This window comes from Haliotis asinina, chromosome 14 (genome assembly GCF_037392515.1).
Source record: "Haliotis asinina isolate JCU_RB_2024 chromosome 14, JCU_Hal_asi_v2, whole genome shotgun sequence".
Classification (NCBI taxonomy): domain Eukaryota; kingdom Metazoa; phylum Mollusca; class Gastropoda; order Lepetellida; family Haliotidae; genus Haliotis; species Haliotis asinina.
In genome coordinates this window covers 200,395-226,350 of record NC_090293.1, presented here as the reverse complement: position 1 = coordinate 226,350, position 25,956 = coordinate 200,395, and the positions used below count along the sequence as shown (strand labels likewise).

Sequence of the window (25,956 nt, the reverse complement as noted above, 5' to 3'; positions counted from 1 at the left end):
ATCCATAGGTATGTCTTCATCCATTAGTATTAAAAATATATTTCTTTTATATAACAATGTACGGTAGAAAATTAGATCCTTTCAGAAAATTGAGAGAGCCATTAGGTGCCAGAGCCGTGCGACAGTCGGTGACCATCACCAACAATCCCAGCAAGATAGACCAGAACCAAACTCTGCTGGTTAGATTTCCAAACCTTGGTGAGAATGACCTCATTGTACCAGGCACTGTTCGACTGGCGTTTAATATCACGTTGACCTCCGACAACGACAAACGCGAGCTAGTGCGGAACGTGGGCCGAGCTATCATCAAGAAAACGACCGTCAAGATCAGCGGTAACGAGGTGCTGAGCATCGACGACAGCGACGTGTTTCACTGCTACAAGGATCTCTGGAAAAGCGAGAGAGAACGAGTCAATGATGTGTACCAGGGTATCAGCAAATCAACCCGGGCGCGCATAGGATACGTCTTCACGACAGACCAGCAAGACAAGCTATCGGACGGTGAAAAGGCCATCGCTCTAGCATACGGGAATCGATTCTGCGTGCCGCTCGACTTCGAGTTGCTCACGGGACACGCGCCGTTTTACCAGGCCGCGCTGGGTGATAGGCTCGAATACGAGCTCACGTTTAACGACTATAGCAAAGTAGTGCGTACGCCGAACGGTGATGAGGCCAGTTATGCCATAGACAACATCTCTCTGGAGTTCGACATGGTCACTAGCCCGGAGCTGGCCAGGCAGGTTCGAAGTCAGTACTCTGGGAAGATGGCTATCCTATACGATCGCGTACTGAGGCATAGATCAGTCGTGCGAGATAAGAGCGACACTGTGTGGAATATCAACCTGAACGTGCCGGCGCGATCGATGAAAGGTATCCTGGTCGTCCCCGTGGAGGATTATGATCCATTCCGGAGGGACAGCGAGAAGTTTTTCAACCCCGAGATTGAAAAGGTGGAAGTGACCATCGAGGGCGTACCCAACCAGCTGTTCAGTCATGGTATGAGGCCACACCAGCAGTGGGATGAGATAAAAAAGCTACCAGTGGGGGATTACATAACAAAGGACCTGGACCTAGGCTCCGTGCAGATCGGTGAATACCTGACCACCAAGTACGCCCTATGGTTGGACATGCGATCCACGGATGATGATAAACTGCACGGTAGCGGGCGTCGTATAGATAACGGCAGCGAAGGGATAACCATCCAGATTAATAAGAAGGCTCAAACCGCTGGTAAGTTGAAATTATATCTGTACGTTATTATGGACGCGCAACTTAATATAGACAATGGGAGATTTGTGCAAGCCATCTACTAGTGGGGGTCTCCCCCTCCCCACTGACCCACACTGCGCTATCATATGCGGGCAGACTGGCTGTGGGAAGACCGTTTTCGTGTTGGATATGTTGGAGGGTTACTACAAGGATGTGTTCGATAACATCGTTATCATGTGCCCTACTCTGAGCATGAATAAAACGTACGCGCGACCTTGGGTGATGACGGACCCGGACGTACACAAAATCGACCCTGGAACACGCCTGCAGGACTGGTTGAAAGCTCTTCACGAGAAATTTAAAGGGGAACCGACGCTGTTTATACTGGACGACTGCAGCGCTAATCGCGAGATAACAAAAAAGAGAGACATGCTATCGTACCTGGCCTTCTCCGGCCGGCATGCAAATCACAGCGTCTGGGTGCTAACGCAGAAGTTCAACTCGGTGTTGAAAGACCTCAGGGAGCAGACGCGATGGGTGGCCTTATTTCACTGCAAGGACAGGGATTCGTTCGAGGAGTGTTTGAGAGAGAACGATGTGATGAGTAAATTAGAACGGGAACGGGTAAAGAAACAGCTCGCTGAAACTAAACACGCTAAGCTCGTACTAAAGACCGACCAACCAGTAGCATATATAGTTTGCTAAGCAAAGCTAAGCAAAGCTAAGCAAAGCTAAGCAAATGCTAAGCATAGCTATGATATTTGAAGTATTTGTCGTGTGCAACTTAACCTTCATTTCTCTGTGTTTTGCCTGTATCGGGTATTATATAGTTAAAACTAAATCTTACTTGTTATATTATAAGATGGAGTGTGAGGAATTGCTCGAACAATTGTCGTTGGAGGGTTCCCCCAGTGGGGGTGTGGGGGATTCCCCCAAGCGAGAGAAACTGGTGGCGTTGGCTGTTGGCGGCAAAGCCAAACATTACTTTGGAGACTACACTCCAGATAAAATCAACAAAATGTCAGCCGAAGAAATCGATAAGCTGTACGCTAGATACGAGTCTCGGCTCGGAGCAGAAATGACAAAGACAATAGGATCGGCTATGACCCAGATATACACCGGTATTGTGTCACATTTCCTTCCCATTCCACCAGAGCGCCGACTTTACCTGTGGGAAGACCTAGATAAAGACCCTTTTATCGAACACGCCGTGAGCTCTATCAGCTGCGGGCTGTACCACAAATATGGTATGTTGTTGGCTCCAGTGACGGCGGCGATTATCACAGCAAAACATTGCCAATTTGAGAGAAAGAATAATAATAATAGTATAGATGGATGCTGCACAGGAAACCCCAGTGGAGGTACCCCCAACAGTGATGGAGGAGACCCCAGTGGTGGTACCCCCCACACCCCCTACAGTAACCAGGCAGAAGAATCCTAAGAGAGTAGCTGCCGGTAAAAAACGGTGGTGTAACCAACATAAAGTGACCAACCCAACCCGACTGTTGTTGGCTGTAGGTGTAACTGCTGCCTTGGCTATCTCGTGGTTATACGTGGGGGTACCCTCCCACAGTGAGCCACCACCCAACAGTGAGAACAGTGAGGGTATGGGGGTATCCCCCATGGTAGACCCGCATATCATGTTATAATTTAAAATATTTTATATCATATACATAATGTCTGAGGGGAAAACGTTCGTCAACGACGCATACCACGCCACAGTGGTAGCCAGTTTAGCAGTAGGGTACGCTCGGTTGACTAAAATGGTGCTTAAACAACCAACTATCAAGCTAGATTTCAACCTGCAGGATATGGGTATGCTCATAATGAACCTTGGTATGGCGATGGCCACAAAAGACATCCTAGTAAAACAAGGAATAATACCTGATAATATAATGAAATAAATATAGGGATGGCCACGATAGCTATGATGGTCGGTGGGGCGTTAGTGAATGCCCTGGCATTTTCCGGGAGTAATTTCCTCTTCTCTAAACTACGAGATGATCACGCGGCTGAAATACAGGAAGAAAGGAAGCGACACGATCTCGCGACTGAGAAATTACAAAGAGCACAGGCCGAGTACGTTAAAAAACGCCTCCAGAGGATCGATTTTATTAACGAACAACTCAAGCGTGAAAACCATGCCATTAAAACATTCTACGATGTCGATGAAGGAATGAAAGAATACTACCTACTAACTGGTAAACAATTGGAACCGCTCAATAAACCCACACTCGCTCAGTACTACACACCATCCAAGGGACAAATAAATCGTGAACTGGGCTTCATAGTGTTGGGTATAGCAGCTACTGCGTTGGTTGCAAAGCAATTAAACTAAAATACCTATATAAGTAAACATGAGACCCGCTCCATACCGATGCGAATATATACTTATGGGGAAGACCGAGGCCTGTGGTAGGAAATGCAGGAATCAGGGGTTCTGTTGTTTCCATATGGGAAGTCCTAACTACACGTGTTCTGTGTGTGGTATCGGGGTTAAAGGGCACTACTGTTTATGTAAAGCTCACGGAGCGAACGTAGTCAGACATCAACTCATATACGAGAATAAAAAAGGCTACATAAAAGAACGTAGGCGACTGCTCAAGATAGACTCCAATTAGAGATTGGTTCTCTTAGGTGTAAACATGTCTACTGTATATTCTTGAATATGGAAGCCTATCTTACGGTAAAACAATTAAAAGCTATAGCAAAACAGCTTGGATGCCGGCGTTATTCAAACCTGGGGAGAGCCGGGTTAATCGAATTGTTATCAAATAACCAAACACTGATCGATGCCTACATAGATTCACACAAGCTGTTGGAAGACTTACGAGAATTGTGGCCAACAAACCGAGTTTGGTTAATAAGTGATTACAAGAAATAAAATATTTTTTATCAAGAGTGGAGGAGTTACCTCCCCTTACTGTGAACCAATTAGACATTAGTTCTCTTAGGTGTAAACACAATGACTACTGTGCGCGAGCTCAAGAGGGTCGCAAAACAGAGAGGTGTTATCGGGTATTCTAGAATGCGGAAGCCAGCATTGTTGAGATTACTAGGTTTAGAAGTCCCTCCTACGGTAAAACAGTTAAAAGCTCAAGCGAAACAGCTTGGATACACGGGTTATTCAAAATTGGGGAAAGCCGGGTTAACCGCATTGTTATCACATACCCCTGTAGCAAAACCTCCCACTGTAAAACAACTGAAAACCGAGGCACACGATTTGGGTTTAGGCGGGTATTCTCGTATGAGAAAACCACAGCTTTTAGAATTATTACGACAGAATAGAGCTATTGACCTACAGTTCGTGCGCACTGAGCACGCCGTAGGCAATTATTTGAGAGGTTGGCGCATGCACATTGATAGAAACATAGACATTACAGATATTAAGCCTCTGATAGCTGATAAGGTCAACCAGGAACTAAATAATCTAGGAAGTATCAAGTTTCAGATCACAGTGAAAATGTCGCTCGATAAGCAGGTTGGGAGTACCACTGAGTATGTTCAACCTTACTTCCGAGGTAAACAAGAGGTCGTCACACATGCAGAGACCATTGACACATCAATCGATAATAGTTTTCAGCAGATACGAGAATACCTAGAACGCTACACACACATGGGGTCCGGGTGGGTTGTAGATAAAATCGATAATGTCTATCTAGATATAGCTAAATACGTGCCGTTCAGAGGTGGGTCATACCTAGACTTGCCTCCCTACTATAAGAACAAACAAGCCATAGTAAACGTTAAGAATAGAGGAAACGATTGCTTGAGGTTATCTCTCAGGTCAGCCATATTTCCAGCTGCCACTAATCCGAACAGGCCTTCTAATTATCCACAGGACGATGGGCTCAACTGGGATGGTATAGATGAACCAACCCCAATAACCCAGATTACTAAAGTAGAAAAACAGAATAATCTGGCTATAAATGTTTTTGGTCACGAAGGTAATACAACAATAATACACAGGGTCAGCCCGGTGAAGGATTGTCAAGTTATTAATTTATTCATGATTCAAAAAGGTGAAAAGTATCACTACACGTGGATAAAACATCTCAGCCGGTTGTTACACGACCAGTCGAAACACGATGGGGAAAAACACTTTTGTGTACGATGCCTACACTGTTTCAGTCGGGCCGATTTATTAGAATCCCACCTGGAGGATTGCCAAGGTGTTGGGCAGACGGCCATACGAGTCGACATGCCTAAGGAAGGTGAAAATATCCTAAAATTCGACAATCACAAGAACCAAATGTCTGTGCCTTATATAATATACGCCGACTTCGAAGCCTTAGTGGCTGCCGCCGGCGAGGCTCCCAGTGGTGCCTTCACACACAAAACACAAGAGCATAAAGCCTGTTCGTTTGGATACATTGTCGTCCGTTGTGACGGGGAAACGAAAGCTCCGGTAGTGTATAGGGGTCCTGACGCGGCTGAAAGGTTTCTAAAGTGCTTGCAGGAGGAAGAAAAAATTATTAGGAATGCATTGTATAGAATCGCTCCAATGCGTATGACCAGAGCCGACAAGCTAGCTCACGCCAGTAGCACTAACTGTCATGTGTGCGACTCGCCACTTAACGGTGATTCGGTGAGAGATCACTGCCATATAACTGGTAAGTATAGAGGCGCCGCTCACAACGCGTGCAACCTCAAGCTTAAAATCAATCCTAAGACAATAAACATTCCCGTTGTCTTTCACAACTTGAGAGGATACGACTCTCACTTGATCATGCAGGCCATCGCGAAAATCGATGGTAATATAACGTGCATCCCCAACAACATGGAGAGATACATCTCCTTCAGCTTAAACGGACTTAGGTTCATTGACTCGTTTCAATTCCTCCTGTCGTCACTCGACAGTCTGGTCAAGGCCAACAATACCTTCCCTATCACAGATCGATACACAGACGCCGAGACTAGACACCTGCTCATGAGGAAGGGCGTGTACCCATATGAGTACATGGATAGCTGGGCTAAGTTCACAGAGACCAGACTACCTCCTATCGACTGTTTTTATAGCAAGCTGAATGAGGCGTCCGTCTCACGAGACGATTACTCGCACGCGATTAACGTATGGAATAAACTTGGTTGTAAGAACCTTGGCGATTATCACGACCTGTACTTGAGGACAGATGTACTGCTGTTAGCCGACGTGTTCGAGACGTTTCGGCAAACATGTTTAAAGCAGTATAAACTCGACCCCGCATGGTATTACACCAGCCCAGGTCTGTCGTGGGACGCCTTGCTTAGAAAGACCGGAGTTAATTTGGAATTGCTCACAGATTACGACATGCACCTATTCATTGAGAAAGGCTTGCGAGGTGGGATTTCCATGGCATCCAAACGATACGCTAAAGCAAATAATCAATACGTGAAAGGTTACGATCCTAACAAACCAACCAATCACATTCTCTACCTCGACGCAAATAACCTGTACGGCTGGGCTATGAGTCAGTATCTACCTACAGGAGGATTCGAATGGGTACCAAACGTTGATGTTATGAGCATTGCACCAGATTCGAACAAAGGGTATATCCTCGAAGTTGACTTAGAGTATCCCAAGGCATTACACGCATCGCACAACAGCTATCCCCTTGCACCCGAACGTATGAAGGTTAACACAGACTGGATGTCTGAGTACCAACATAACTTGTCAGGTGGTCGTGTGGCGGATGTTGAGAAACTCGTGCCTAACTTAATGAATAAGACCAAGTACATAGTTCACTATCGCAACCTACAGCTGTACCTGTCATTGGGTATGAGGCTGACCAAAATACACAGGGTGCTCATGTTCGACCAGAGCCCATGGATGGAGCCCTACATCAGAATGAACACAGACCTACGAAAAAAAGCCACCAGTGATTTTGAAAAAAATCTCTACAAGCTCATGAACAACTCGGTGTTTGGTAAGACTATGGAAAACCTGAGGAAACGCGTAACCGTGAAACTGGTTAGATCTAGTGAGGAAGACAAGCTCAGGAAATTGATAGCCAGTCCGGCATTCAACCGTAATAAAATATTCACAGACGACCTAGTTGCCATACACATGAAGAAAAGTCACATAAAATTCAACCGACCTGTTTACGTTGGGATGAGTATCCTCGATTTATCCAAACACCTGATGTACGACTTTTACTACAACGAGCTCAAGAAACAGTACGGCGACAGGTGCGAAGTGTTGTACACTGACACGGATTCCCTGCTGATGGAGATTCGAACCGAGGACGTGTACGAGGATATGAAAAAACACATCGATTTATACGACACCAGCGACTATCCCAAGACCCATACCATGCACAGCACGGTAAATAAAAAGGTCCTAGGTAAGATGAAGGACGAGTGTGCTGGCACGCCAATAGCTGAGTACATAGGTTTGAGGCCTAAGATGTACTCCATATTGAAAGCCGACAATAGTGAGATCCGAAAAGCTAAAGGGGTTAAGAAGTATGTGGTGAAACAACACATCAAACACGCCAGATTCAAGGAGGCCCTGTTCAAGACCCGTACCTTTAGGCATAAGATGAACACGCTTAGAAGTGATGGGCATAAGATATACGGACTGACTATAAACAAGACGTCCCTATCGCCTATGGACACGAAACGTTGGATAGCTATTGATGGTATAAACACATACGCGTATGGACATGAAAAAATTTGAGGCTATTTATTACAGCCCGCGTGGATATTGGAAAGGAGCTAGCGCAGTAGATAAGCTATCTAAAATGGCACGAGTATCACCAGAGAAAGCCAAAGCGTGGCTTGAAAAACAAGCCCTGTGGCAGATCTATTTGCCGGCGCCACGCTACGTACCTAGAAGGAGTTTCGGAATTAACATACCTAATAGCATTCACCAGGCAGACCTACTGTTCCTACCTCATGATAAGAGGTACAAGTATGCCTTAACCTTAGTGGACGTAGCCAGTCGTTACAAGGAAGCCGAACCCTTGACCACGAAAGATTCGGCCAAAGTAGCCAAAGGATTAGAACGCATATACAAACGCAGCCCGCTGACGTGGCCAACAGAGCTGCAAGTTGATCCCGGACGGGAGTTCATGGGTGCCGTTTCACAACTGCTAGCCAAACACGATACAAAGGTCAGACGTGGCACGGCCGGAGCCCATCGCAGCCAAGCTATAGTTGAGAGATTTAATAGGACTTTGGCTGAGCGCTTGTTCGGTCATCAATATGCTAGGGAAATGACAACCACTGGAAAACGATCGACTGAATGGGTAGCGAGGTTACCCGAGGTGGTGTCGGCAATCAACCATGAAGTAACCCGGCTCACTGGTAAGAAACCGGCAGACGCTATCAAACTAAAATCAGTGTTAGCAGAGTCGTCTGCTCCATTGCGTGGAAAGGAGAAACAGATACCAGATAGGGCCTTAGTTAGGTATCTATACCAGCCGGGGGAACACGAGGGCGATAGCCGTAAGCGAGCCACCGATCCTATATGGTCAGTCAAAACTTACAACATAGATAAAGTGGATATGAAAGCCGACGAACCTAACTTGTACTACTTGAGGGGTGGGCCGGGTAGGGGATTTGTAAGAGAAGAATTATTGATCGTACCGTACGGCACAGTATTACCGCCTGCCAAGTCACGGTAAACGTGATGGCGTGGCTTTGTAGTAGGGGCAATAATAGCAAGAGCTAATGGTCCCACCAAAGCCTCATTTAGTAAATGAGGCTTTTTAGAGGGGTTTTTGAAAAGTGTTTTCGGACTGTCATTCCCTATACTACTTTCCTGTTATGCATTCGCAGATCGCTTCTTTTTATTAAGTTTCAAAAAGCATACAAGTATCATTATAAAGTATAAGGATTATGAGACCAAGTATAGAGACGTATATTGACAAGTGTCTACATACTGGTGAGTGAACGTTACAAACCAATTAAATTTAGCAAGTGAAGAAATTTATCGCGCAGTATTTTCACTTCCACTCGCTTAGGTTATGTTACAGGTGGTGTCATGAAAACTCCTTTTGGTAATGATTCAAATACATATTTATGTAGTTCTGATTATGTAGTTCTTGATGAAAACAAACCATAATCTCATTAATTCAAATGGATTTGACTTCACGATTTTCAAAAATGGCGGCACCCTGTCTTAGGATGAATGCTATTTAAGTTTGTTTTCACCAACTTACAAAAGTAAAACTACTTTCTATTGGTAGTGAAATAAGTATTTTATTGATGGACAATAGGATTTTGCATGGCATTGCATATAATATAACAATTTCACTCTTGGAAGTGAGGTGGAGGTCAATATAACATTGCTTGCAATATACATGTCACTTTGATCCCCACCTTTGCTTCCTTGGAAGAAGTCCTTATGTTAAAAGTTGTGTTATGCAAAATCCTTTTGGCCATGATTCAAGTGCATATTTAACTACCAGTAAAAAGTAGTTTTGATTTTCTAACCTGTTGAGAACAAATCATAATCTCTATAATTCTAACGGACTTTAGCCCGTGACTTCACGATTTTCAAAAATGGCGGTGCCCTGTCAGAGGATGAATGCTATTTAAGTTTGTTTTCACCGACTTACAAAATCAAAATTACTTTTCACTGGTAGTAAAATATGTATTTTATGAACAATTTCACACTTGGAAGTGGTCAATGTAAGGGGTCAATATACTATTACTTATATAATATTGTCACTTCGACCACCCCGTTTCCGAGGAAGAAAGTGTAGTAAGCAGTTGTGATTTTAAAAACTTGATGAAACTTAAACTCCTTTTTCTATCCTGGAAGCATGGTAGGGGCGAACCATCCGATCACTTCGCACACACTAACAACCAGTTTAAGCACAAACTATGGGGTCTGGTGGAAATCTGTGCATAGTGACACCATCACCCGACCCCAAAGAACAATTGACGGCAACACAACAATTCGGCATGTCTTTGGTGACGTCGAGAAATCAGCAAAATGATGAGCTTCCTACACATTTTCTAGACATTTAACTGAAAATCGTTCCTTCTATGACGTCACTGTAGGGCTCTGGTGACAGAGTTACGTAACCTGTCTGTGCTTTCGTTTGTGGGCGAGAGAGAAACAGACGGCATTTTAGCAACTTTTGAGGGCTTGGTATTAATTAACCACAAGTGTTTTTTAAAAAACAAAATGGTGTTCCATTTATGACTAACCAGAAGTCTTTTGTAGGCAGTGATAAAAAGAGTACCAAAACATTTATACAAACCTGTAGAGGTTATGAATTCTTTGAAGAAAGTCCTCCTTGGGGTACATATAAGCATTTTTATGTCCATTAAAAATCCCTACGACAGTTGTAACTATTTTTGATAATAAAATATTTACAAAACAAAAAACGAGGACTCGTTTTTTGTCTTGTGAGACCACCCTTACAGGGCCCCCCAGGCCCCCTACAGTCAAGAGCAGGTAACTCTGACCGTCTACCTCGCACTTCACTTTTCATGCTGAACATATCAGACAGAATGAGGGGAGGAGGGTGGCCGTACCCCAAGGAGGACTTTCTTCAAAGAATTCATAACCTCTACAGGTTTGTATAATTCTTTTTCAGAAGAAGTCCTCCTTGGGGTACATATAAGCATTAAACAGACTCCCAAAGATAACCAATAGGGAGTGGTATTCTGTCTGACAGCACAGTCCATTTGATCGAAGTGCGAATCTACAACCACACGGAAGTAGAAAAGTCACCGACCTGGTCACCTGACCGCTGATGTCAATCAAGGCGGGGGCGTGACAAAGATGAGGACCCGCTTGTCAAAGCTTACATGCCCATTGGCTAGAATTTGGGAAATCCCAAATGACACAAACCCCGCCCACCCAAATCAAAGTTTTGAGACCTGGACGTACGGGACACTCGCCAAACTGAACCCTGTCCATACCGCACTGGCAAGCTAAGCGGGGAAATGGAAAGGAAAGTAAGGCACCCAGCCAAAGGGGGGCAGGACTAACATCGCCGATTAAATGGGAATGGATAGTCACCCACCACCGTGTGCAAACAGATATAGTCACCTGACAAAGCCTAATCAGCTTGAGCGGAGCTATTCTATTTACTGCAGAGAACTGACTGACCGAACCGAGCACGCTCTCATGAGTGTCTGTTCAGTTGGTAATGACGGATGATCGTGCTCGGACGACTCCAAATAGCCGCTGAGCAGATCCCCACAATGGGCAGAGCGTACGATTTTGACATGGCCACTGCTCTCACTGAGTGAGCTTTCAACCCCTCTTGGGGAGAGAAGCCTTTATGGAAATAGACCTTGTAGTCTGTCGATACAATCCATCGGGATACCATCTGTGTGGTAGCCGGATAGCCAGCTTTGCCACCACCATAACAGCAAAATAGCTGTTTCTCCTTACGGAGTAAGGCTATTCTCTTAAAACAACCTTAAGAGGTTTCATAACGTCTAATACATGAGCCTTACGGTATGTATTATCAGACGACGCAGGCAGCATAAACACAGGTAGATCGATAGGCGCAGTAATACGAAGCTAATAATCGATCTTTGGGCGGTATGAATCCGGTAAGCGTATGCTAACCGATCCTTATGGAACACAGTTCCGGGTCTGAAAATATGACGTGTGAATTGCTAACACGTCCACCAGACGCAACCGCCACTAAAAAAGCCGTTTTCCAACTTAATAGTTGTAACGAACGACAGGTTGGCCAAGTTATGAACAAGACTAGTGGGCACCCATCCCAACACTCTGGACAAATTTCACGACCAGACGCAGTCTGTCCACGCCTGCAAGAAACGCTGTACCCGGGGGTATTGTGCCAACAAGGCACCCTCAACGGGTAGGTGGAAGGCTGAAATAGCCGTGGAGTAGCCTCGATTCGTAGAAGCGGCTAAGCCAGATTCTAAAAGAGACTGTAAGAACTCCAATACTTCAACTATAGTCGAAGAAAAAAGGGATCGAAAATCCCACTGTTTCCACACCAGCGCGCATAACAGGCCCATCTATCCTCATACTGTACATACGTGGAATCCCTCCACGAAGCCAGAATTGTGTCTGCAACTGATGCAGGAATTCCGCTCTTTTGGAGACGATTCCAGACAGTGGCCAGGCCACCCACTGAATCCTGGGGTTGGGGTGAGGCTGGCCGTCCTAGGATAGTAGGTTCGGTAGCCGCGGTAATAGTACAGGCGCGAGAAGCACTAGTAGCCACACTGGTTGGGTGGCAAGCTGAGACAGAACTTTGGAAATCAGGGGAATTGGAGGAAACGCCCCCCAACACCCTGTCCGTCCAGTCCAGCTGGAAGGAGTCGGCGGCAATTGCTCTCGGATCCGGAATCCGAGAACAGAAAACCGGAATCTGGTTCGTCAGTCCAGAGGCAAACAGATCCACCTAGAACGACCCGAACAACTGGGAGATAATCCCGAATATCTCCCAATCGAGCAACCACTCGTGGGGAGCTAGAACACGTCGTGAGAGCGCATCTGCACACATGTTGTCAACCCCTGGGAGATAGACAGGCATAACCCGTATGCTGAACTTATCGCACCATAGTAGAAACTGCCACACCTCCTGATGGAGCGACGGAGACACAGTGCCGTCTTGCTTCAGAATGTAGGACATCGCCGTCTGGATGTCCATCTCTAGACGAACCACTCGGCTTCGAACCTGATCCATCCGCGAAGCGTTCGAACACCAACCTCACAGTTCTCAACTCTAGCACATTGATGTGTAAGGTCGCCTCGTCGTCGGACCATAGTCCCGACACTGTGAGGTCGCCCAGGCCGCCCCCCACCCTGAGGGAGGCATCCGTCTGAACTCTGAGCGACGGTACCGGAATCATCAGAGGTAAACCTTTGAATAGATTCCCGGTATCTGTCCACCACTGCAAGTGAGGTATCAACCACTGGGGAATAGCCAGATTGTTCTCGTATCTCTCTGAGTGGGACCACTGTTGTGCTAACGCCTGCTGAATGGGACGCATTATCCGACGTGCACGCCAAACTATGTCCACCGTCACTGCCATGTTGCCTAGCAACTGAAGCCACGTTCGTGCCGTGGCCATACGGGACTGTAGGAACCTTAACACTATGCCCTGTACCTTGATAATGCGCTCTTGGGACAGAGAAACCCTCGGGTTGTCTCGAACCTCGCCCCCAAGAAAACCAGATCCTGCGTCGGCACAAGTTCTGATTTTTTTTTTTTTTTTTTTTTATAGATTGATAACCCAACCTAGCCTGGTGAGAATATCCATCACCTACGGTGTGGATTCTCGACCTAGGCGTTGGGAGAGTGCTTTGAGGATCCAGTCGTCCAGGTACGGGAAACAAAAGTTGCCCTGCGCTATGGCGACCTGAGCTGGTACTAGCACGAGTTTGGTGAACACCCTTGGCGCCGTGGAGATGCCGAAGGGGAGCACATGAAACTGGAAACAAACCCCGTCGAAGGAAAACCGAAGGTATTTCCTGAACTCGGGATGCATCGGTACATGGAGGTATGCCGTCTATGAGGTCGATTGACGTAAGCCAATCCCCTGCCTCTACAGACGAGATCACTAACCTCAGTGTCTCCATCTTGAAAGACGGCATCTCTATCAAGTTGTTCAAACCCTTGAGATTTAGAATGGGTCTGAACCCTTCGTTCTTTTCGGTCACCAGGAAATACGTGGAGTAAAAACCCCGTATTCTCCTGTCCTGATGGAACCATCTCTATGGCTGCCTTGTCCAGTAAAGACTAAATTTCGGCACAGAGGATTGCCATCTTTTCCGGCGACTTCGGCTCCGGAGTGCAGCGAAGCCCGGCAAAAGGAGGAGGCTCTTGCTTCCACTGTGGCATGTGTGGACAGAACTCAGGGATTGGACGTGACTCTCACCCATTCCCGGAGTAATAACGGGAGGCGACCATCCACGTGAAATTCGGGTAGAAGGCAAAGTGTCCTGGCCGACGGCAGAGAGATTGCCACTTGCAATGGGACAACTGAGGGCTCCGGAGGTACCTGAGTCCTGAAGGCTGCGCGCGAGAGGTGGAGGGTTGTTCAAGCAAGGGCTTAGAGTCCTCCGAATCGGCCTCCGTTGGTTTGCCGAAGAAAGAGGGCGTCGAGACCCCGTGGGATCGACCGCCGAAGCAGAGACATCATGCACTGAGCGGAACCGAGGCAGGCGGCAAAGCCGGTGCTCGAGAACCATCAGTTCGGTTGCCAGTAACCCAGATGCACGAGGGACACGGCAACAAGGACAACAGACCCAGAAGAGCCGAGTTGTCCGAATCGGCCAACCCCTGACTCAACGAAAAAAAACAGGCTGCCGAGACCCCGTGGGATCGGCTGCCGAAGCAGGGACACCCGATGCACTGAGCGGAACCGAGGCAGGCGGCAAAGCCGGTGCTCGAGAACCCCCAGTTGGGTTGCCGGTGACCAACACACAATACGAGACCCGATGGACCGGCGCCAGCAAGCGGAACTGCACCCGAGCCGGTGCTTGGTGCAGAACCCTTAGGGCCAGCGGGGAAAACGACACCAGAGCCGTAGCTTGGATCTGACATTCCTACAGAGACAGCACCCGTGCCTGAGCCTAAACCCAAGGCTTGGGTGCACCCTATTCTCTCTCAAACGACCCCCCACCGCCAAGATCAGAGGAACGGATGCCGAGATCCTCTTTCTTATAGAGATCGGACATCCCGTGATCAGGAACCAGACTGACGTTTGCTGCTGCAAATGCTGGTGCGGGGTAGGGGGGTATGAGAAAAAGAGGGAAGAGGGAAAGAGGAGGGTATATCCCCCAACTTAGCCCGCTTGTCCGCAGAGGCGAAACTGTAACAATCAGAACCAAACTAATGGTAACTGAGGTACAGAAAACATACGCAATCGAACACACAATATGCAAAATATAAACGCACGGGCGATAATAAATTGCCAAAATACATTTAACCCAGCTAAAAACAAAGTATAAGCGGATAAATGCAAGAAACAAGTGTGCACACATAATTGTGTAATGCTATGAAAAAGACTAACAGTCTTAAAACCAACTTACCCATTTTGACTGAAACAAGAACAAATGGGTTAAGACATCTTAGCATGTAAAACATACTAATAAGAAACATGTAGGAATAAGTGAGACGCAAGCGAAACACTTCCCACACTAAAAAGAAGCCATAAAGGCCGCCATCTTGCCTGCCACATGACAGGAAGATAGGACCCGACCGGCAAAGTTACAACAATTTATGAATGAAAATTTCAGCCCAGAAATTCCAACTAACGCCCGTGCGAAAGAAAAGGAACCATACATACAGTAGGTGACTCTTTCTGACTCATAATTCCGTAGGTAGATAGCACAAACTATCTAAATGGACCACGCACGTCTTTCTAGTCGAACGACAGCATGAAAAGTGAGGTGCGAGGTAGACAGTCAGAGTTACCTGCTCTTGGCTGTAGGGGGCCTGGGGGGCCCTGTAAGGGTGGTCTCACAAGACAAAAAACGAGTTTTTTGTTTTGCAAATATTTTAATATCAAAAATAGTTACAACTGTCGTAGGGATTTTAAATGGACATAAAAATGCTTATATGTACCCCAAGGAGGACTTCTTCTGAAAAAGAATGTTTAGTTGTATAAACTGATCACAATTTTCAGCTATGCATTTCTTTTTTTGAGTAGTATATTATTAACAGTCATAGCTAACAGACTAAAAAGAGTTCTTCCTATTCTTATAGATGAAGATCAGACTGGCCATATGGCTCGGATAATATACGAATGATATATGACTTATTACTTTATCTGAATCGAAAAATGTCCTGGGAATGTTGTTATTAGTAGATTTTGAAAAGGTATTTGAATCTGTACCATGGTCCTTTATAAACAAGACACTTAAATTTTATGGATCTGGTGTCAGTATTTCTAAGTGGATATCTTTCTATACAAGGATATCAAGTCTAGTCTTATTATAAATGGAAATATGTCAGCTGGCTGCAGACAATGAGATGCTCTATCGCCTTGTATTTTTTTCCTATCTGCCCTTATTAAGAAATATAAACATATATAAGGCATAAACATTAATGATATAGAGTACTTGATTGCACAATATGCAGACGGCACAGAATTTATTCTAGATGGCTCTAAAGGATCACTTGAAAATGTTATTGATACTTTAGACTTACAGTCATCCCTCGCAATAGCGCGCTTCGCGATACCGTGGATTCGGTTAAACCGCGGGGTAATCCGTGGCTCCCATAAAAAGACTGTACTGCGATCACATCCCTTCACGAAATCGAAAATAGCTCATCAACAAATCTGCTGCTACGCTCTTATAACTTACGTAAACTAGTGAAATTCAGTGCGGATGGCAACTGACAGTTCCGCCCGTACTCACCCTTCCAAAACATTAACTTATGAACTGTCACTCAAATTAATCACTAGTTATACTATCAATAATGTGTGTAAGGCATGAAAAACAATATATGACTTGCAATAGCTGCCGTTCCCGCATTCAGCCTCGGGAATCGAATGTGTGTCCACATCTGTTGAGGTCAGCGTAACAACATCGCCATATGTAAGCTATTTTCCATTCAACTGATCAATACTCAAGAAAAGTACAACATACCTCAACTGGCCTCCGGAGTAAATAGAGCCGATGCCATGTAGCAGCTGGATAAAAATGTCCCCTCTGACACTTGACCGATACATGTATTCCGCCAGGTGTAATCCTTATGTCTGGTGTGGGTGGTTGGTAGTTGTCGTTTGATGCACCACCACCGGTTTTCAATTAAGTTGGTACAGGCACCGGTGGTGGGATCTGGTAATAAATAGAAACAAAAGTTAATGGAAATGGCACATTATTAGCAAATTATTTGCACGCATATACTTCATTGCATACACTTACCTTTAAAGTTCTCGGAGTGGTTTACTGTACTATAGGTATAACCCAGGTCAGACAGTCCGTTGTAAGCTTTCCAACAGTCCGTAACTATATGACTATCCCCCACTACTTTCCTACATATAACATCAAGTAGTGTCCGTTGGTCGCACGTCTCTACATGAACCAGAAAGAACTGTCTCGTCTCCCCACAAATACCACCCAAAACCCACTGACCTTCAACCATCCTACCTCTATGATACTTCCGTTTCCCAAATTTACTTTCATCAATTTCTACCGTCAAACCAGCCCCACCAATTCTGTCCAAACCATTCTTTTCAACCATCGCAGAGCATACCTCTCTACAATACATGAAATAGTCTGATACTGTTTCTCATGAGGTTTCTAGGACTTTCCCATCACCATCACCATCACAATCAATACTCGTTTCTCTGATTGTGTCTGCATATGACATTTTATGTGCAAAGTAGTAGGTGAGCAAAACGGTTTTTCTCAGTGACAAATTGGACCCAGAAAACCACGTACCCCTCCGTGCTGGAACTTGATTTTTGTTTCTTTTTTTACATACCTTGCAGTTACACTGGAAGCGATAGTCAGGAACCTTACCCTTGCAATTAACTGTATAAGTGCGAGTTAGTACTTGGTGACAGATAGGACAAGTAGCTTGGGTTGGTAACACCCCGTACCGCTGGCAAAAAGAAACAGTGCTCTCGGTGCAACCAAAATGTGAAAGTAGACAGAAAAGATTCGTGGGAGGGTGTTTAGCATTGTCCAGAACGTGTAACAACCCGAGGTGCTGGATGAGGTGCTGGGGAGACATTACGAAGGGGTGTGGGGTGAGACACTGCAGTGACAGCTGAAGGTATGGGAGAGCGTGGAGTGAGTGAGTTTAGTTTCTCGCCGCACTCAGCAATATTCCAGCTATATGGCGGCGGTCTGTAAATAATCGAGTCTGGACCAGACAATCCAGTGACCAACAACATGAGCATCGATCTGCACAATTGGGAACCGATGACATGTGTCAAACAAGTCAGCGAGTCTGACCGCCTGATCCCGTTAGTCGCCTCTTATGACAAGCATAGTCGCTTTTGATGGCAAGCATGGGTTGCTGAAGGCCTATTCTACCCTGGGACCTTCACAGGTGGAGAGCGTGGAGGTGAGACAGACTGGAAAGGGTCTGCAGGAGTTACACTGCACTTACGGGGGCTTTTCGTTTCAGATGGTTTAGCAAACGGGACTTTTAATAATGCGTTTAGGGCGTGCTTGAACAGTAGGAGACGACATACTAGGATTTGGAAGAGATACAGGAGCAGTGTTCGAAATATTACTGCTGGTGTTAATATTTTGAGCAAGTGAAAAAGATACACCTATGCTGGACAATTGCCGGGCTGAAAGTCACTTGTTCGTTGATGGGTTGACTGACGCTTGATGAACCCGGTAAGTCCTCGTTCAAGTCGTCAGTCGCTCTCTGACCTGGGTCGATGTCATCATCCGATAAGGGAGGAAAGAAATCCAACAGTGGATCTGGTGAAGAAGGGGGCTCACGATCTCGTACTACGTTGGGGGAATATCTAAACTAGAGGATGACGACATGACTTCTAATTTTTGTCTTTCTCTTACACCGGGAATGTGTACCACACCCAGCTATGGTCTCGCATGGGAATGACAACAACGTGTACATTTTACTCAAAAAGCATTAAATCATAGGACGTCATTACATACAAGCAACTCGTACCAAAATCATCATATGCACGGGAAAAGCACAACAGGTGATGTCTAGATCTCATTCAAATTTCGCACTCACCAACAGCGTACGACATCACATTTCCTTAACTACAATTAGTTGTTAAGTCAGTATTACCTCCATATGTCAACACGGTAATGGAAAAAAAAATTCACGGGGAACGGGGTTCGATCTCATGAACGCACCATCTTCATCTCATAGTGTGTGTCCACTGTTCCTCGGAGCCACTGAGACTTCTGAAATGAGCTCGTCAATTAATACAATACAACCCATGCAGAAGCCTACAAACTAGCATCTAAATACAATAAGTTCCGCTCTGTCGGTCACCAATCTCAGTAGAACTGAGGTAAGACGGAGGACTCTCGACCAGACGACCCGGGTTCAGTTCCCAGCAGTGACGTCGTTTCTTTCAGACTTAGTTAGATTCTTAGTGAAGTTAGTTTAGTTAGTTATGTAGTTCACTTGAATGCTTACACCACTAACATTGGATGTATGAAAGTAGTATGATAATTCACAGGAAGTTGCCAGTGACGAGAATATTACTCCCAAACTTCTAAACTCCCATTAAACCCTTTAACCCCCGAAAAATTTATACCAGCGCCCCTTTTTGAAATATTACATCAGGGAATAAATCCCTGGGACCGCATTTCTTACTGAAAAAAGAAGGGGGGTACGGGCGGAACTCTTTCCGTTTATCGTATATATCCATTGTGTTTCAGATGCTTAAAACATGCAGGGTTTTCTCCATAATAATCGTACTAACATCGTAGTAGTAACCTATGAAAGACAAGATATGCTATCAGTCGAGTTATGACGAGTACTTACAATGTTTGCTGTGATGCAACACACTGCGCTTTAGTGCGGTAAGACACAGTCATCCCAGGATGTATTGTGTCAGAAACCACATTTTATTTGATTAAATTCAGTCCCAATTTTATTTATTAAAACTGTTGACAGAAACAACGGAAACACCATGTGAGTATTACCTCATTCCATACACGTACAACTTCCGCTTACCTCATTTGTGAGGGTACGTTTTACGTGCCTACCCCGATTGCACAAATTTCACATTATTCTTAGCAGTCACCAACAGATTACAGTCTCGTTATCCATGGACTCCGAGACCCGCGTTATTGACTCATTGAAGTCTGTTTCAACAATTAAATGGGCATTTTTTTTTTTTAACGATCAAAGTTACAAGTATCGTGGGAAGTCAGCGCTGACTTGCCAAACTGTCTCCTACGTAAATTGTATCAAGACAGGTAACAGTCTGTGTTCATTGTTATGTTAAATATGTTTGCAGAAAACTCGGATTATATACTAGCCAGATAGCAATGTAAAATAATCTGTTACAATAACAGCCTAACACGTAAAATAATCTGATAATGGAATAGAAGTTCTTTGATGTAATATTATCGGATCGATTTTACCTGAATCACCGGTACATTGGACCAAAACGGGTAAATGAGGGTGCAGACTCCTACAGAGGCCTGTTTAAGTGTTCATTAATTTTCTCTTGTGAACAATGACTGTTGATTGGTGTATTGTGAGACTGTGTTGCTAACTCTTTCCCTGTGACTATTGTTAGTACCAATTATGTGTTATACCACGTCGTCATCAGATGATGAGGGTACAGTAGTTAAGTTTTCTATGCCCATTAACCGTGTGGCTGCCTCAATTGATCTCCCAGCATTGTCGCCAAGTTTCACTACTTTATCTGATCCAATTGTTAGGTCTCCTATTCGGGACAGGGAAGCATCGTTCATTGTGCCAACTTCTCAGAAAAAGTTAGATTGTTTTGAGGAATCCACTGTTGACACAACTGTTAATTTCAAAATGCCTTATGACAGAGAAGAGTGTGGTGCAACCAATATTAAGAAAGAGGGACAGTCCAGTTTCTTTTCACAATTTCATGGGGACAACCCTGACAGATTGGACAAAAGTGTTTGTACATTAGCTAATACCTTGGCCCTTAGTCACATAAATCTAGAGAAGTTTGATGGCAGTGAATCAGGGAAGGCCTGTGCTTGGTTGAAACGTTGTGAAAAGTTCACATCTTTGAACAATTATTCAGAGGGAAGCTTTCAGTATGTGGTTAGATGGAAAAGCTTTCAAGTGGTTTGAGGCAAAGGACTTTGATGATGCTTCTTGGGAGGAAGTAAAATCTGCCTTCCTTGCTAGGTACAAACATAATTCTGTGACAATTTATGATAGGTTAGATAGGTTGTACAGTAGGAAGCAGAAGGACTCCGAGAACTTTGAGGACTTCCTACAGCACATAGAACATGAGGCCAGAAGTCTTGATCGTCTTGATGATAATTTTGTCAAGGATGCTGTGATCAGGAATTCCAAGCCTCAGATAAAGCAGTTTATCTTGACTAGGCCTCACGATACAAAGGATGAGGTGCTTGAGAGTGCTAGGATGGCTGATGCTGCTTTTGGTGGCACATCACCCTCTTCAGATAAGCTTGTGGCTGTTATTGAGGACCTTAAGGGACAAATCCTTTCCTTGACATCGAGGGAAAATTCTCGTGACAGGAAAGACAATTCATATGGTCGGGGGTATAGAGACAATTCCTATGGCCGACGCAGTGCTTCTCCTCGACGAGTGACATTCCAGGGGCAAGCATTCCTCTTAGGATTGGCCAATTATGTGTTGTACAGGAGTTTCATGTAGTGTCAGCTTTATCTGTTGATGTATTGTTAGGTTTAGACTTTTTGAAGAGTCAGATTCACATTGTGGGATGGACTCGCAGAGGCAAAGTTCATTGCTTCTTGTTCAAATTCCAATGTTGTTACATGTATACGTGATGTCATGCTGTCACCTCATTCCGAGACCTTGTTACCTGTATATGTTGAAGATCCAGATATTGAATTAGGTGTTATTGAACCAACTGTTTCTGTTACAAATTCTTTAAGTGTGTTAGGTGCCAGGTGTTTCACTTTACCTGTCAACCAAATAGCATCCTTTAGAGTGATGAATGCTACTGACAGGGAGGGAGATCAGGGTGCCTTCCCAGGTAGAAATACGTATCATAGAGGAAGTTGATGTTAGTGACATGTATGGGGAAGCCGATACTGATGACTGCAGTCACACAATTCATGTGGATGCAAATGACATGTTGTCTGAACAGGTTGACTTGGACAGTCAGACTCATGTGTTAGGTGACAGTTCTTTTACGACTTGTGATAGTGTAGAGGATCAAGTGTCATGTCCTGAACCCGATATACACATGCGTTCTCAAGGTGCAGGCCTCAATGTTGATACTCAAGGTCATACGTCATCACAAATTAACACACCTGTTGATGTCCCATCGATGTGTGTCGGTGTTAGTACGAATGACACCTTGAGATTGTCAGGTGAGATGCACTCGATCGACTTACCTGTCGGTGGTGATGCACCAGAGTCATCGTATGAGTCTAATATGACCTCAAGTGTGTCACCAGGTGTATTTGATAGGGTCTCAGGTGAGTCACTATGTGTCATAGGTATGACTCCGGATGGGTCATCAAGTGACGCAGGTATGACAAAGGGTGTGCCATCAGGTGACACTGGTAGGTGTACAGGTGAGGGCTCAGGTGAGTCCACAGGTACGCGTCCAGGTGTCACAGGTGGTTCTACAGGTGATTCAAATGAGTCAACACCACAGCTTTTGGTTCATCCACGTGAGTTGGATGAAGCCACTTTGACAGCAAGGGCAGGTGAATTGAAAATTTCTTTAGCTGATGCTGACATGACTGACAGTCAGAAGAGCGACTTTGAATTGTTTCTAGGGGAGAATAGAGATGTTTTTGCAGTTGACATGTCGGAGATAGGTAGAACACACCTGTTCTCACACAAGATCAATACTGGAAATCACGGTCCAGTATATCAGAGGGCATATCCATGCTCACCTGCAACCAAAGATGAGATCGATAGGAAGGTGGATCAATTACTTAAGTATGACACGATTGCTCCTACCTTTTCTCAGTGGAGCTCACCATGTTTGCTTGTTAAAAAGGCTGACAATACATTTAGGATGGTCATAGATTACCGCAGTGTGAATGCGTTGACCACTCCTCAGGTTTGGCCTTTACCTGTGATTGACGAGAGTTTAGCTTCATTAGGAAGTCAACAAGCTCAGGTGTATAGTTCCCTGGATCTTTTTAAGGGCTTTTGGCAGTTACCTGTTGACGAGGACAGCCAAGATGTCACCAGTTTCACGGTCCCGTCAGGTAAAAGCTATAAGTGGCTCGTTATGCCCATGGGTTTGGTTTCAGCACCTAGCTCATTTGCATATCTTATGTCGAACCTATTCTCTTCTATGGCATTCAAGTTCACCTTGGTGTACTTGGATGATATATTGGTGTATAGTAAGACATTTGAAGAACACTTGGTGCATCTGAAGGCAGTATTTGATAAGCTGAGGGAAGCGAATCTGAGACTGAAGCCTTCAAAATGCAGATTTGCTCTCAAGCAGGTAGCTTTCCTGGGACATGTGATAAGCAAAGAGGGTATCAAGACTGATCCTAAAAAGATAGAAGCTGTAAAATCCTTTCCTAAACCTAAGAATGTAGGCGAATTGAGAAGCTTCTTGGGTTTATGTGGATATTACAGAAAGTTTGTCAAGGACTATGCACACATAGTTGCTCCTCTGAACACACTACTTGGTAAGGACATACCATTTGTTTGGTCGGAGGAGGCTGATAAAGCTTTTCTGACCTTAAGAGAAGCACTGATATCTTCTCCTATTCTGGCTTTTCCAGACTTTAACAAACCCTTCATACTGTACACTGACAGGGGCGCTTTTGCAACTGGGTTTGTACTGGGTCAGCATGACTCTGAGGGCAGGGAGAGAGTGATAGCATATGGTGGCAAGAGCTTGAACAAGACGCAACCCAAGTACCACATCACAATGAAAGAATGCTTGGCGTTGGTGACAGGTGTTAAACACTTTCACCTGTATCTTGCCCCACATAAGTTTCAGGTTATCACTGATCATGTTGCTTTGAAATACCTGAAAGACATTAAGGACCCTACAGGTAAATTAGCCAGGTGGTCACTGCTGCTGACTCAGTATGACTATGGGGTGATCTACCGTCCTGGTGCAAAGCATGGGAATGCAGATGCCTTGAGCAGAAGGGAATATGATGCGTCTCCTATCAATGATTATGATGACATTGAGGATGAGGACTGGATATTGTCATTGTCTGATGATGATCATCATTATGAGACAGTGATCACAACAGTGTCATCAGTCTCTCCCATGACTGACATGGAGGAGAGGACGGGATTGACAGCAACTAAGTTGCGGAGCTTACAGTTGGCTGACGAGAAGTTCAAACGCATCATTGATTATCTGGAAAAAGACGTATTGCCAGATGATGATGACAAAGCAAGACGTGTGTTGTTGGAGGCTGATGACTTCCTCATGGAGGATGGTATTCTGTATCATCTCTATGCTCCAAGAGGAAAAGGTTCAAGAGAACTTCGCTATGTGAAACAACTTGCTGTGCCTCAGGAATTGTATGACACAATTCTGCACGCTTATCATGATGATATACTGGCATCCCACATGGGTGCGGAGAGATGCTATGCCTTCATACCACAGAAGTATTTCTGGTATGGGATGTATGAAAGGATACGAGCTTGGGTAGCTTCATGTGTTGATTGCCAGTCAGCAAAGAGACACATACACGCAAAGCCTGCACCTTTCACAGCAAAAATAACCTGGTTTCCGCAGTGCGGAAACCTGATGGAAAGTGGACTGAAACTTAAGTTTCCACCAAGAATCCAGTGAGTTTCCGTACCTTTACACTGAGTTTCCGCAATGACGGAAACTTTCAATTACCCACTTTCTAAGGGTTTCCGCACGGTATCCGTTACCCATGCTCCAACAGGTTTCCGTTGAGTTTCAGTTAAGTTAGAGATCCATCAGGTTTCCGCAGGGTTTCAGTCACCAAGACTCCATCAGGTTTCCGCAGAGTTTCAGTTACCAAGACTCCATCAGGTTTCCGCAGAGTTTCAGTTACAAACTGACCTACATAGTTTCCACAGAGTTTCTGTTGCCAGAAAACTTGCCACAGCATTTCATTTACTCGGGTTCACAGGAGTCATTCAATGTGTGTCATTGCATATAACATTCTTGTTACTCCTGGTTGGCAAAGACAATATAAGGAGTTTGTGTACAATCATCACGTACACATAAAGAAAAACAAAAGATACAATAAGATTCACCGTTTTATTTTCAGACAAATATGGATCAAACATATATCTAAAAAATAATAAAAAGATATAGCACTAAATAACAGATCAACATTTATATCTTATGACAAAAATATTTCTAAAAACATGCTATAACAGTTGCATCCCTTGACTCCTCCTGTACCTCCTCACACCGACACAGCAAAACACACCCCAGTCAGTCAATGCTAAACATATAATAACACACAGTATGCAATACAACAATGAAATAAAATGCAATAAAGAACTTGGTTACATTGAAAGTACAACAAATGTATTTAAAGTAAATAAAGGTCTCTTTGAAAATAGATAAAAATTAAGATTGAATAAATTTGTATTAACTGAAATACAATCAAAATATCAAAACTATTAAAGTTTTACATTGAGAATAATTCAAATTTAATTGATCATAGATAAAATTACGTTCATGTGATCGATTAGCTATTTACTAGCCCACTTGGGCATCCTTGAGCGGATATCTCTGTCATTCTGGTTGGATGCCGCATCCTGGTCTTCATGTTGGCCTTAGCTTTGGTGGAGGCGTTGAAAATTGTGGCTGAGTCCAGTGCAGACGTCTTGAGTTTAGAGTCCCAGGTAAAGGGGTAAGAGAGCAATAAATTGGCATCTTCTTCATCACTCACAACTGGTGAAGTCATTTCCAAGGTGAGTATAGATGAAACCCTTTCCTTTTGTCGATCTGGCCAGTCAATAGTTTTCAGGTTTTTCATGCGCAGTGCAATTTTCTGGAAATTTGAACAAAAATCAATCAACAGATAAACCATAATGCCAAGATGGATTGCAAATTATTAAATAGGAAGTTTCATGAAAAGTTATTTACTTGATTAATCACCCCAACACAAGTTAAGCAGTTCATCACATTTAATGACATATCCCATTTTCTTATGGACACACAATCTGTTGCTCTGAAGTCACTGAAGTGTAGTAACATGTTTATATATCATATATTAACTGACTTGA

At 44.5% G+C, this 25,956-nt stretch overlaps 1 pseudogene; it reads left to right on the top strand.

Moving 5' to 3' along the window:
* Window positions 1-20,591: 20,591 nt before the first annotated feature.
* Window positions 20,592-21,432, top strand: LOC137261976 (uncharacterized; annotated as a pseudogene).
* The last annotated feature ends 4,524 nt before the right edge of the window (window positions 21,433-25,956 follow it).